Source organism: Narcine bancroftii, chromosome 3, assembly GCF_036971445.1.
Source record: "Narcine bancroftii isolate sNarBan1 chromosome 3, sNarBan1.hap1, whole genome shotgun sequence".
Taxonomy (NCBI): Eukaryota; Metazoa; Chordata; class Chondrichthyes; order Torpediniformes; family Narcinidae; genus Narcine; species Narcine bancroftii.
In genome coordinates, this window is record NC_091471.1 from 231,341,269 (window position 1) to 231,354,891 (window position 13,623).

The following is a 13,623-nucleotide window of genomic DNA, read 5'->3' on the forward strand; positions in this document are numbered from 1 at the left end:
GAGAATGAGGAAACAAATGGTAAAACTAAACAAAAATGGGAACAAGATTTAAATATAAAGATAAAAAAGGAAACATGGGAGAAGTTATGCTCTGGAACGATGAGAAATACAATAAATACGAGGTTACGTATGATACAATATAACTGGATACACAGGCTATACATTACACCTGAAAAGTTAAATAAATGGGACCCAACAGTATCTGATAGATGTTTTCGATGTAAAAAAGAAATGGGAACAACAATTCATGCAATCTGGACATGTGAGAAAGTAGAAAAATTTTGGGAAGATCTAAATCAGATATTAAATAAAATAACAGAAAACAATATACCAAAGAATCCAGAGATCTTCCTCCTAAGTAACATAAAAAACAAAGAATTTGGAATTGATTTGGAGGATGCACAAAAAAGATTTGTTAAGATAGCTCTAGCCGTAGCAAAAAAATGTATTATGTCAACCTGGAAATTGGAAGATAATTTGAAAATACAACAATGGTATATAGAAATGAATAAATGTATTCCATTAGAAAAAAATAACATATAGTTTAAGAAATAATATTGAAATATTCGAACAAATATGGGAGCCTTACATGAAACACAATAGCGAAAACCTACCGGAGACAATCACTACCTAAGTTAACGGAAGGAAAAGGAAATGAAAAGAATGGACTCAGTGGAATTTCTTGTGTATTTTTATTGAATGACAACATTGTTTGACTGGTTTAATGTATGCTAGATTTTGTACTTTAAATGGACGGGAGGGGGGAGGTAGGGAGGTTGGGATGGGAGGAGGGGGGGTGGGGAGAAAATGGCACTGTATATGTGTGAAAAGGAAAAAGTGTGTATCATGGTTAATGTGATTTATGGTGTGAAAAATAAAAAATTGGAAAAAAAAGGAAAGTCAGAAGAGACACAGATACAAGGAAGAGAAGAAGAAGACACATACACAGGTACAGATACTGAAGAAGAGGAAGAAGAAGACCAAGATCTTAACAGAGAGATAGAAGATAAAACAGATGGACAGAATATAGATAAAGTTTTTTTCAATAACAAATGAGAGCATTAAAAGAATGGTTGTCATTAGAATTTAGTGAAATTAAAAGAAAAATGAAAAGTACAGAAGAAAAAGTGAGTAGAATAGAGCTGGTCATGACAGAAATAGGGAAAAAATTAGAAAATGTGGAAGAACGAGAAACGGCTGTAGAAATGGAAGTAAATGACAAGAGGAAAATTGGAAGAAAATGATAAAAAAAATCAAAGAGAGACAAGAGTTGTTAGCTTAGAAAATTGATATGTTGTAAAACATAAAAATAGTGGGCTTAAAGGAAGATGAAGGAATTTATAAAAGAATGGATCCCAAAGGTCCTTGGAATGACAGAAATGCAGGAAGGAATGGAAATAGAAAGGCCACACTAGCTCCGAAACCACAGACACATCAAAAACCAAGATCCGTTTTAGTAAAATTTTTGAGATATACAACAAGAGAAAATATACTGGAGCGGGCAAGGAATAAAATTAGAGAAGACAATAAACCATTGGAACACAAGGGTCAAAAAATATTTTTTTACCCAGACATAAGTTTTGAACTCTTAAAGAGGAAGGAGTTTAATACAGCAAAATCGATCCTATGGAAAAAAAGGTTATAAATTTATGTTAAGACATCCAGCTGTGCTTAAAAAATTTATCCATGGGGAGCAAAACAGATTGTTTTCAGATCCAGAGGAAGCATGAGAATTTGCAGAATGCCTGCATCATATAATTCAAAAGCTAAAGGTGTAGCTATATTAATTAATAAAAAAGTACCAATCAAAATAGAGGAGGAAATAATAATCCAGCAGGGATGTATGTAATGATAAAGTGTCAGATTTATTCAGAATTTTGGAATTTGCTCAATATGTATGACCTAAGATCTTTTTTTGAAGATTGTAGATATGCAAGGGAATATATTGATAGGAGGGGATTTTAACCTTAATTTGGATCCAATGTTGGATAAAACTGGACAAAAGACAAGCAAAAAGAATAAAGTGGCCAAATTTATGGTTAAATCAATGCAGGAAATGAAACTTATGGATATATGGAGGAGGCAGCACCCAAGAGAGAAGGAATACTCATATTATTCGAGTAGGCATAAAACATACTCAAGGATTGATATGTTTTTGTTGTTGGCCCATATCAAAGGAGAGTTAGGAAAACTGAATATAAAGCTAGATTGCTATCTGATCATTCACCCTGTTATTAGCAATAGAACTGGAGGACATCCCACCAAGAACACATAGATAGAGGATAAACTCCATGCTATTTAAAAGGCAGGAATTTAGAGAGTTTATTGAACGCCAAATTAAAACATACTTTGAAATAAATATGGAATCAGTGAAAGACATTTATATTATGGGACGCAATGAAAGCCTTCATTAGAGGGCAGATAATAAGTTATGTAACTAAGATGAAAAATGACTATAATCGGGAAATAGAACAGTTGGAAAGGGAAATAGTAAGCACAGAAAAGGAACTAGCAACAAGTGATGATATAACAAAAAGAAGAGAATTGGCGGACAAAAAAATAAAATACAAAACATTACAAACGTATAAGGGGAGAAGAACACAATGAAAATAAAGCAAAAGTATTATGAACTAGGAGAAAAAAAAACACACAAAATGTTAGCCTGGCAACTTAAAACAGAACAAGCTAAAAGAACTGTATTGGCATCAAGGAAAAAGGGCAAACAAATTACATATAATCCAATGGAGATTAATGAGAACTTTAAGGAATTTTATGAACAATTACACCAAACTGAAAACGAGGGGAAAGATGTTAAAATAGAAGAGTTTTTAGCTAAAATTGAACTGCCAAAATTGCAAGAAGAGGAACAAAACAAACTAATAAAACCATTTGAAAGAGGAAGTACAGGATATATTAAAAAAGCTGCCGAACAATAAAACGCCTGGAGAGGATGGATTCCCAATAGAATTCTATAAAACATTTAAAGAGTTATTAATTCCTCCTCTCCTGGAAGTAATGAACCAGATAGAAGAAACACAAAACTTGCCAGATTCATGTAAGACAGCAATAATTAGTAATACCAAAGACGGGGAAGGATCCACTAACACCAGCATCATATCGACCAATATCTCTACTTAATTCAGATTATAAGATAATAGCAAAATTATTAGCAAACAGATTGGCCGACTGTGTACCAAAAATAGTAAAACAAGATCAAACTGGATTTATTAAGAAAAGACAAAGAGTGGATAATGTCTGTAAATTTATTAATTTAATTCAGACAGTTCAAAGAAATAAGAAACCAACAGTGGCTGTTGCTTTAGACACAGAAAAAGCCTTTGACAGAGTAGAGTGGAACTACTTATTTAAAGTATTACAGAAGTTCAATCTACCAGAAAAATATATTAATTGGATTAAAGCATTATATAATGGACCATTGGCGAAGGTAACAGCAAATGGATATGTATTGAACCAATTTAAATTAAGTAGGTCAACTAGGCAGGGATGTCCATTATCTCCCTCACTGTTCGCTTTAGCAATAGAACCATTGGCAGAACTGATAAGAACAGAAAGTAAAATAAAAGGGATAAAAATAAAGGAGAAGGAGTATAAAATCAGTTTATTTGCAGATGACATCACAGTATACTTAACAGACCAGAAATATCAATAAAAGAACTACATAAGAAATTGAAGGAATATGGAGAAATATCGGGGTACAAGATCAAAGCAAATAAAAGTAAAGTGATGCCAATGAGTAATGCAGATTATACAGAATTTTAAAAAGAATCACCATTTAAATGGCAAACACAAGCAATCCGATACCTAGGTATTAGGTTAGATAATAATTTAAGCCACTTGTACAAATTAAATTATCAGCCACTAATAAAGAAATTGCAGGAAGACTTAGAACATTGGAAAGAATTACCGCTAACGTTGATAGGGGGGGTAAATTGCATTAAAATGAATGTCTTCCCAAGGATACAATACTTATTTTAATCATTACCAATTCCCTTAACAGAGAAATTCTTTAATGAACTAAAGAGAATAATAAGGAAATTTTTATGGAAAGGGGGGAAACCGAGGATAGCATTAAATAAATTAACAGAGAGGTATAACCAAGGTGGTTTGCAATTACCAAACTTTAAAAATTATTATAGAACAGCACAATTGAGGTATTTATCAGATTTTTATCAGACAAGGGAAAAACCAGATTGGACTAAGATAGAGCTAGATAAAATAGGGGAGAAGGTACCGGAACATATACTTTATAAGTGGGATGAAAAGCTGGTACGATATAAAAGCTCACCAGTATTGCATCATTTACTCAATATATGGAAGAAGATTCACTTAGAAAGGAAAAAACAAATGACCAAATACCAAAATTATTATTGACGCAAAATCAGCTAATCCCTTTTACAATAGATAACCTTTCCTTTAGAGAATGGGAGAGAAAAGGAATTAAAGATTAGAAAATTGTTTTTTGGGAAATAATTTATTAACATCTGAACAATTGAAGTACAAATATGGAATAACTCATGGTACAATGTTTGCATATCATCAACTGAATGCCTACTTAAAGGATAAATTTGGAAGCAGACTGAGATTACCAGAAGGAAGCAGCTTTGAATATGTGATTACAGACACAATGATAATTAAAAGATTTATAACGAACATGTACATCAAGCTGATACAGTATATTTTGGTTACACAGGTTATATATCACGCCCCAAAAGTTAAAAAAAATGGGATCTAACATTATCAGATAGATGTTTTCGCTGCAAGAAGGAAATGGGAACAACAGTACGTACAATTTGGACAGGTGAGAAAGTGAAAAAGTTTTGGGAAAATCTAAGTCAGATATTAAATGAAATCACAAAAAACAAATCAAAAAATCCAGAGATCTTTCTTCTAAGTAATATAAGAAGTAAGGAATTAGGCCTCAAATTGGATGAAGCACAAAAAAGATTTATTATGATAGCCTTAGCGGTAGCAAAAAAATGTATAATGTCATCTTGGAAATCAGAAGAGAGCCTGAGAGTACAGCAATGGTACATGGAAATGAATAAACGTATTCCATTGGAAAAAATAACATATAATTTAAAAAATAAAGTCACATTATTTGAACAAATTTGGGAGCCGTACATGGAACACAACAGAGAGGGCTTGCCTCGGACCTCCACCCCCCTAAAATGAGAAGAAGACAAAATGACTTGATCCAGTGTGTAAAAGTAGATGACACAATTTTCTTGTTTATTTTTCATTGTGTGATGACATTGTTTAATGGTTTTATTGTATTGTATATGTTGAATATTTATGGGTTTTGGAGGGGGGTGGGAAGGGGGAGGGAAGGTGGGGGGAAAAAAAGAGGAGAAAATACCTGTGTGTATATTTAAGAGGGAAATGTTTGTATGTATTTTGGTTGATATGGCTCACCGTGTGAAAAATAAAAAAATTATTAAAAAAAAGAAATGAACGCCAACATAGCATTCACTTTCTTTACTGCCGATCCAACCTGGTGGTTCACCTTTAGGTTATCCTGCATGAGGACCCCCAAGTCCCTCTACCCTTCCCAAATTTGAATTTTCTCCCCATCCAAATAATAATCTGCCTGTTTCTTTCCTCGTCCAGAATGTCCAACCGCACATTTCTCCACATTGTATCTCATCAGCCAGTTCTTTGTCCACTCTCCCTAACTCTCCAAGTCTCTCTGTGACCTTTCAGTTTCTTCCAACACTTCCTCCTCCACCCTCCATTTTGGTGTCATCTGCAAATGTGGCCACAAAACTGCTCAATCCATAATCTGAATTCATCAATATACACTGTCAAAAGAAGCGGCTCCAAGACCAACCCTAGCGGAACACCACTTGTCACCAGCAACCAAAAGAACAGGACCCTTTATTCCCACCTTTGCTTCCTGTCTTTTCACCTGTCTGTCCTTTTTGCTACATAGTATCATTAGTGTAGAAGGGAATCAGGGAGTTGGGGTCGAGAAAGAGGAAGTTAGAAAAAAGTCCAAAGATACTGGTGTAGCAAAGAAGACAGAAAAGAGAGGCAGGTGAAAAGACAGGATAATCTACTGTACTGTAGCCGACCGCTACAAAGAAACACACACAGACAGTTTGGCAGGTTAAGCTCAATCCTTTATTAGGACTTGAAAGGCTGCTTTTATACTGTTCAAGTTCCCGCCGTTTTCGTTGATTGACTGAGTCATCCATATGAATAACAATAGCGGGCGGGAACATCCAATCATATGAATGTCCTTCTTCCCCAGCCTGTTTCTGCTGAGTTCGCTGGGCAGCTTGACCAACACCATTTTAGGACTGTTGGTTTGATGCTGCCCCAGCTTCTACCCGCACTGGTTCGTTGTCCTGGGAGTTGCTTTATCGATCTCTGTCCGCGCGATGTGTCTGTCCGATCTCCACAATTGCGGGCCCCCACAGAACCGGCGTTACAGTCTATAGTGTCCATAGGTATAGTCCCCAAAGTCTTTTGTGGTCTGCCTCTGTGTCAAGGTGTTGGTGTCTCCATGGGTTCTGCTGGGTCTGTGTGGGCAGGCTTGAGTCTATCTGAAGTGAAGACCTCTGGTTTACCACCAATATCTAGCTTGAAGGTGGCTCCGTTGTTCTGGATGACTTGAAAGGTACCTTTGTATGGCTTCTGCAGTGGTGAACGGTGGGGTCCTCTGCGTACAAACACGTTCTCACAGTCCTTGAGTTCTTTGGGGATGTTGGACTTGGGTTGTCCGCGTCTGGAGGGTGGGATCGGAGCCAGGTTACTGACCTTTTCGCGCAGCCTGTCCAAGAAGGTGGTTGTCTCCTCCTGTTGTCCTCTGGCCTGTGGAACAAAATCCCCGGGAACCATGAGTGGGGCTCCATAGATGAGTTCAGCGGAGGATACGTGGAGGTCTTCTTTCAGCACTGTTCAGATGCCCAGTAGTACCCATGGTAGCTCGTCCACCCAGTTGGGGCCCTTAGTCTGGTCATGAGGGCGGTCCTGAGATGCCTGTGGAAACGCTCCATCATGCCGTTGACTTGCGGGTGGTATGCCATCATATGCTTGCGGGTGGTATGCCATCATATGGTGTAGATGAGTGCCCCACAGGTTGGCAATGTCGGTCCACAAACTGGAGGTGAACTGTGTGCCTCAGTCAGAAGTGATGTGCTGTGGCAGTTCGAATCTTGCAGTCCAGGTCGAGAGGAGTGCTTTAGCACAGGACCTGGTGGATGTGTCGGCCAGGAGAATTGCTTCTGGCCACCGGGTGAAACGGTCGACCTCTGTGAACAGGTAGCAGAAACCCTGAGAGACTGGCAAGGGTCCCACTACATCCACGTGAATGTGGTCAAACCTGCTCGAAAGGCTGTGGAGGATCTTGGTGTTTCGCTGCACTTTGGCTGTTTGGCATTGTGTACACACCTTGGCCCACTCCCGGACTTGTTTCTGCAATCCATGCCACATGTACTTGCTGGCCACCAGCCCGACCATAGTTCTGATGGATGGGTGTGCCAGCCTGTGGATGGAGTCAAAAACTCATCGCCTCCATGCAGTTGGGACAATAGGTCGAACCTGCCCGGTGGCCACGTCGCACAGGAGGGTGATAGTACCTGTGCTGACTGGAACGTCCTGAAGACGAAGGCCTGTGACTGCAGTCCTGTACTGCGGGCTCTCGTCGGCCTTCTGCTGCCTCTCTGCCAGTGCTGTGAAGTCCAGACTGTTAACCAGGGAGTGGATGCTGTGTCTTGACAAGACATCTGCAACCATGTTGTCTTTGCCCGAGATGTGCTGGACGTCGGTGGTGTACTCCGAGATGTAAGACAAGTGTCTCTGTTGGTGGGCTGACCAGGGATCGGAGATTTTAGCCAGGGCGAAAGTCAGTGGTTTGTGGTCCATTAAAACCCTTCTCTCAAGAAAGTGGCGGATGGCTAATACATTGCCAGCACCTCTCTATCTAAAGCACTGTACTTTAGTTCAGGGGGGCCGCAGATGTTTGCCAAAGAAAGTTAATGGGTATCAACTTCCTTCTCACTGCTGCTCCAGGACTCCACCAATCGCTGTTCCTGAAGCATCGAATGTGAGGGCCATAGGTGCATCTAGTCTGGGGTGGGTCAGGAGTGCAGCTTTGGCCAGGGCTTCTTTGGTTTCCACAAACACGCGTGTGGATTCGTCATCCCAGGTCAAGTCCTTCTCCTTGCAAGACATCAGGATGAACAGAGGGCGCATCACATGAGCAGCTGCTGGGATAAACCTGCGATAAAAGTTTATCATCCCCACAAACTCCTGCAGACCTTTGGTTGTACTGGGCTTCGAGAAGCTGTGGGTGGCCTCTACCTTGTCGGGCAGTGATGTGACCCTGTCCTTTGTAACCTGTGGCCCAGGAAGTCGATGGTGTTCAGGCCAAACTGACATTTGGCCAGGTTATTTTTTTTAAATTTTTTTTTCACACCATAAACCACATTAACCATGATACATACTTTTTCCTTTTCAAATATATACAGTGCCATTTTCTCCCCCCACCCCCCCTCCTCCCATCCCACCCTACCTACCTCCCCACTCCCGTCCATTTAAAGTACAAAATCTAGGATACATTAAATCAGTCAAACAATGATGTCATTCAATAAAAATAAACAAGAAATTCCACTGAGTCAATTCTTTTCATTTCCTTCTCCTTTCGTTAATTTAGGTAGTGAATGTCCCCGGTATGTTTTCGCTATTGTGTTTCATGTAAGGCTCCCATATTTGTTTAAATATTTCAATATTATTTCTTAAACTATATGTTATTTTTTCTAATGGAATGCATTTATTCATTTCTATATACCATTGTTGTATTTTCAAATTATCTTCCGATTTCCAGGTTGACATAATATATTTTTTTGCTACGGCTAGAGCTATCTTAACAAATCTTTTTTGTGCATCATCCAAATCAATTCCAATTCTTTGTTTTTTATGTTACTTAGGAGGAAGATCTCTGGATTCTTTGGTATATTGTTTTCTGTAATTTTATTTAATATTTGGTTTAGATCTTCCCAAAATGTTTCTACTTTCTCACATGTCCACATTGCATGAATTGTTGATCCCATTTCTTTTTTACATCGAAAACATCTATCAGATACTGTTGGGTCCCATCTATTTAACTTTTGAGGTGTAATGTATAGCCTGTGTATCCAGTTATATTGTATCATACGTAACCTCGTATTTACTGTATTTTTCATCGTTCCAGAACATAACTTCTCCCATGTTTCCTTTTTTATCTTTATATTTAAATCTTGTTCCCATTTTTGTTTAGTTTTACCATTTGTTTCCTCATTCTCCTTTTCTTGCAGTTTAATATACATATTTGTTATAAATCTTTTGATTATCATTGTATCTGTAATCACATATTCAAAGTTACTTCCCTCTGGTAAACTCAGATTGCTTCCTAATTTGTCTTTCAAGTAGGATCTCAATTGGTAATATGCCAACACTGTATCTTGAGTTATATTGTATTTATCTTTCATTTGTTCAAAGGATAATAATCTATTTCCTGAAAAACAATTTTCTATTCTTTTGATCCCTTTTTTCTCCCATTCTCTAAAGGAAAGGTTATCTATTGTAAAAGGGAGTAACTTAATTTGTGTCAATATTAGTTTTGGTAATTGATAATTTGTTTTATTTCTTTCTACATGAACCTTCTTCCAAATATTGAGTAGGTGATGTAATACTGGAGAACTTCTATGTTGTACCAATTTTTCATCCCATTTATATAATATGTGTTCAGGTATCTTTTCCCCTATTTTATCTAATTCTAATCTAGTCCAATCTGGCTTTTCCCTTGTTTGATAAAAATCTGATAGGTATCTTAATTGTGCAGCTCTATAATAATTTTTAAAGTTTGGCAGTTGTAAGCCTCCTTGTTTATACCATTCTGTTAATTTATTTAGTGCTATCCTCGGATTCCCCCCTTTCCATAAAAATTTCCTTATTATTTTCTTTAACTCCTTGAAGAATTTCTCTATCAAGTGTATTGGCAATGCCTGAAATAGGTATAATATCCTTGGAAAAATGTTAATTTTAATACAGTTTATCCTTCCTATTAGTGTTACTGGTAAATCTTTCCAATGCTCTAAATCGTCCTGTAATTTTTTCATTAGTGGATAATAATTGAGTTTATATGGTTGGCCGAGATTTTTATTTATTAGTACACCTAGGTATCTTATTGCTTGCATTTGCCATCTGAATGGTGATTCCTTCTTAAATTTTGAGAAATCCGCATTATTCATAGGCATTGCTTCACTTTTATTTACGTAAATCTTGTAACCCGACACTTCTCCATATTCCTTCAATTTCTTATATAATTCTTTTATTGATAGTTCTGGTTCTGTTAAGTATACTATCACATCATCCGCAAATAAACTGATTTTATATTCCTTACCTTTTATTTTTATCCCTTTTATATTATTTTCTGTTCTTATCAATTCTGCTAGTGGTTCTATAGCTAACGCGAACAATAAAGGTGATAGTGGGCATCCCTGCCGTGTTGACCTGCTTAAGTTAAATTGCTTTGATATATATCCATTTACTGTCACTTTCGCCAATGGCCCCTTATATAATTATCCAATTAATATACTTCTCTGGTAAACTGAATTTTTGCAATACTTTGAATAAATAATTCCATTCTACTCTGTCAAAGGCCTTCTCTGCGTCTAAAGCAACTGCTACTGTTGGCGCTTTATTCCCTTCTACTGCATGAATTAAGTTAATAAATTTACAAATATTGTCTGTTGTGCGTCTTTTTTTAATAAATCCAGTTTGGTCTAGATTTACCATTTTCGGTACACAGTCGGCTAATCTGTTTGCTAATAGTTTAGCTATTATCTTATAATCTGTGTTAAGTAAAGATATTGGTCTATATGACGCTGGTGCGAGTGGATCTTTCCCTTGCTTTAGTATTACTGTAATTATTGCTGTTTTACATAAATCTGGTAAGCTTTGTGTTTTATCAATCTGGTTGATTACTTCCAGGAGGGGAGGAATTAATAAATCTTTAAATGTTTTATAGAATTCTATTGGGAATCCATCCTCTCCTGGTGTTTTATTATTTGGTAATTTTTTTATTATCTCTTGTATTTCTACTATTCCAAATGGTTCTGTTAATTTATTTTGTTCCTCTATTTGTAGTTTTGGTCGTTCAATTTTAGTTAGAAATTCAACTATTTTCCCTTCTTTCCCTTCGTTTTCAGTTAGGTATAATTGTTCATGGAATTCTCTAAAGTTTTCCTTGATCTCCTTTGGATTATATGTGATTTGTTTGTCTTTTTTCCTTGATGCCAATACCATTTTCTTAGCTTATTCTGTCTTAAGCTGCTATGCTAGAATTTTGTGCGTTTTTTCCCCTAGTTCATAATATTTCTGTTTTGTCTGCATTATATTCTTCTCCACCTTATATGTTTGTGGTGTTTCATATTTTATTTTTTTATCTGCCAATTCTCTTCTTTTAGTTGTATCTTCCTTCATTGCTAATTCTTTTTCTATATTTACTATTTCCCTTTCCAACTGCTCTGTTTCCTGATTATAGTCCTTCTTCATCTTGGTTACATAACTTATTATTTGCCCTCTAATGAACGCTTTCATTGCATCCCATAGTATAAACTTATCTTTCACTGATTCCGTGTTTATTTCAAAATACATTTTAATTTGTCTTTCAATGAATTCTCTAAAATCCTGCCTTTTGAGTAACATGGAGTTTAATCTCCATCTATACATTCTTGGAGGAATGTCCTCTAACTTTATTGTCAATATTAAGGGTGAATGGTCCGATAATATTCTAGCTTTATATTCTGTTTTTCTTACTCTATCTTGCATACGAGCTGATAACAAAAATAGGTCTATTCTTGAGTATGTTTTATGTCTAGCCGAGTAATATGAATATTCCTTTTCCTTTGGGTGTTGTTTCCTCCATATATCCAAAAGTTTCATTTCTTCCATCGATTTAATTATAAATTTGGTTACTTTGTTCTTTCTGTTAATTTTTTTTCCCAGTTTTGTCCATATGTGAATCCAAATTCAGGTTGAAATCCCCTCCTATTAATATGTTCCCTTGCGTATCTGCTATCTTCAAAAAAATATCTTGCATAAACTTTTGATCTTCTTCGTTAGGTGAATATACATTGAGTAGATTCCAAAACTCCAAATATATCTGACATTTTATCATTACATATCTCCCTGCTGGATCTATTATTTCCTCTTCTATTTTAATTGGCACATTTTTACTAATTAATATAGCTACTCCTCTTGCTTTTGAATTATACGACGCTGCTGTTACGTGTCCTACCCAATCTCTCTTTAATTTCTTGTGCTCCAATTCAGTTAAATGTGTTTCTTGCACAAATGCTATATCAATTTTTTCTTTTTTCAGTAAATTTAGCAGTTTCTTCCTTTTCATTTGGTTATGTATTCCGTTAATATTTAGAGTCATATAGTTCAGCGTAGCCATTTTATACTTTGTTTATCTTCCCTTTCCGTTTCTCCATCATTACCTTTCCTTCTTATCCATTTCTGCTTTCTTGTTTTGAACACTTTATAAGGCAACATTTCTAAAACATCAAACATTTTCCCTATTCTCCTAATTAAAACTTCTTTAACCACATTCTCCCCTCCCCCTCCTGAGTTGTCCTTTATCCCTTGTCGGACAACCACATCTCCCCTCTCCATTTGGATTTGCGAATTCACTCGCAAACGTCAGCTGATTTTGCAGTGACCGTAACTCCTCCCCACCCAGCCCCCCCCAGAAAAGATTTCAATTTTCATATGTAACAAAGGTCACTCTTTTAATTCCCTCCTTATTCCCTCTATTCCATTTCCCTCCCTTATTAATTCTCGTCTATACTCTATATATTTTCCTCTAAATATGGATACATTCATGTATGCACACTATATATATACACACATATACCCCTTTACACACATACATATAGATTGTGGTCATTTTTACTCTTATTACATGTCTTCATCTCTCTACTTGTTTTGTAGTTGTTCTGCAAATTTCCTTGCTTCCTCTGGATCTGAGAATAGTCTGTTTTGTTGCCCTGGAATAATTATTTTAAGTACCGCTGGGTACCTTAACATAAATTTATATCCTTTTTTTCATAAGATCATTTTCGCTGTATTGAACTCCTTCCTCTTCTTCAGGAGTTCAAAACTTATGTCTGGATAGAAAAAAATTTTTTGACCTTTATATTTCAGTGGCTTTTTGTCCTCTCTTACTTTCTTCATTGCTTTCTCCAATATATTTTCTCTTGTTGTATATCTTAAGAATTTGACTAAAATGGATCTTGGTTTTTGCTGCGGTTGTGGTTTCGGGGCTAAAGTTCTATGTGCCCTCTCTATTTCCATTTCTTCCTGTAATTCTGGTCTTCCCAGGACCCTGGGGATCCAATCTTTTATAAATTCTCTCATATTCTTGCTTTCTTCATCTTCCTTAAGGCCCACTATCTTTATATTATTTCTTCTATTATAGTTTTCTATTATATCTATCTTCTGAGCTAACAGCTCCTGTGCCTCTTTAGCTTTTTTATTAGATTCTTCTAATTTCTCTTTTAAGTCTTTTACTTCCATATCTACAAATGTTTCTCGTTTTTCCATATTTTTCAC

General features: G+C 36.4%; 1 protein-coding gene across 2 annotated transcripts in view; it reads right to left on the reverse strand.

Moving 5' to 3' along the window:
• The window catches only part of LOC138758233 (uncharacterized), a 62,305-nt gene that overhangs the window by 33,017 nt on the left and 15,665 nt on the right, over positions 1-13,623 (reverse strand). The gene's annotated exons all lie outside the window — the stretch shown is intronic.